Source organism: Dipodomys ordii, unplaced genomic scaffold (assembly GCF_000151885.1).
Source record: "Dipodomys ordii isolate 6190 unplaced genomic scaffold, Dord_2.0 Scaffold40, whole genome shotgun sequence".
In the NCBI taxonomy this organism is placed as follows: Eukaryota; Metazoa; Chordata; class Mammalia; order Rodentia; family Heteromyidae; genus Dipodomys; species Dipodomys ordii.
In genome coordinates, this window is record NW_012267256.1 from 14541488 (window position 1) to 14542988 (window position 1501).

Below are 1501 nucleotides of genomic sequence, written 5' to 3' on the forward strand. Positions count from 1 at the left end.
AAGAAGTCAGTCCATTCATATGAAATCCTGGAAAAGGCAAAGGGATAAGAAAAATAATAAGAATGACAAGATATTATAAGAAGAAGCTACATTAGTAATTTGAAAGGTTGCTCACAGAGTAGAAGAGTACATGGATAGCAAAAGCAAAGTTTTGGAGTGATGCTACAACTATTCTAGGTCTAGATTTTGGAGGTGGTTAAGACTATTTTTTATCTAAATCCAAAGAAATATAGAACCAAAAAAGAAAGTTTTTTACCTGCAAATTCAAAAAAAAATATACCCAGTGCTGGTGGCTTACACCTGTAATCCTAGCTACTCAGGAGGCTGAGATCTGAGGCTAGTGGTTCAAAGCCAGCCCAGACAGAAAAGTCCCCATAAGACTCATCTCCAATTAACTACTCAAAAACCAGAAGTGGCACTGTGGTTCAAGTGGTAAAGTGCTAGCCTTGAGCACAATGAGGCTCAGGCTCAGCACCCAGGCTCTGAGTTCAAGCCCCACAACTGACCAAAAAAAAAAAATACTGACTTTTTTTTTTAAAAAAAGAAGAAAGCAAAGCTCATAGAATTCAGAAATGATATAGACCACGATAAAGACAATTTGCCCCATGAAGGTTTAGAATGGGTTTGTGACTTTAAGTATCACTATCTCACAATACGGTGAAATTTATGTAATCACTTCATCACAATAAAAAAATTAAAAGAAAAAACAAAGAAGAGATGCTCCCTGCTCCTGCTCTGATCCCCAAGGGATCAGAACTAATGGTTAATTCTCATAACCTTGGTTAGTTCTCTTTATAACCTTGCCAGCATGTCTCAGGCTGAGTTAGACAAAGCAGGGAAGCGTCTCAAGACCCAGCCAGCTGACAGGGAGCTGCTGTTTATCTGCAGCCACTTCAACCAAACCACCATGGGTGATATACATAGAGTGGCCTGGGTTGTTGGACCTCAAAGGCAAGACCAAGGGGGATGCGTGTTATCAGCTGAAAGGGATGTCTGGGGAAAATGCCCTGCAAGCTTTCATCAACAAAAGTAGAAGATGTCAAGAAGAAATATGGAACTTAAGAGATTTGCACTTGGCTGCCAGCCATACATTTAACCTAAAATGACATCATGCCTTGTTTTTGCTAATACTATGGACGCTGTGGCTCTAACACATTAAGGAAAGAATTGATTACTGGTTCTTCCTAAGTAATTTTTATCTGAAATCAATTAAAAGTACATTTTAAAAAAAGAAGAAGAAAGCGACAAATCATTCAAATCATTCAAAATCTTCTATCCCCAAAGAAGGACTCCGATAGTTCTTTAATATATTTGCAGGAATTTCTTTTTTTACTTTTTTTTTGGTCCGGTCATGGGGCCTGAACTCTGGGCCTGGGTGCTGTCCCTCAGCTCTTCAGCTCAAGGCTAGCCCTCTACCACTTGAGCCACAGCGCCACTTCCGGCTTTTTTCTTTTTGCTTATGTGGTGCTGAGGAATCGAACCCAGGGCCTCATGCATGCAA

The 1501-nt window shown here is 39.9% G+C and overlaps 1 pseudogene; it reads left to right on the plus strand.

Moving 5' to 3' along the window:
* Positions 1-808: 808 nt before the first annotated feature.
* On the plus strand, positions 809-1062 carry LOC105987217 (annotated as a pseudogene).
* Positions 1063-1501: the final 439 nt, after the last annotated feature.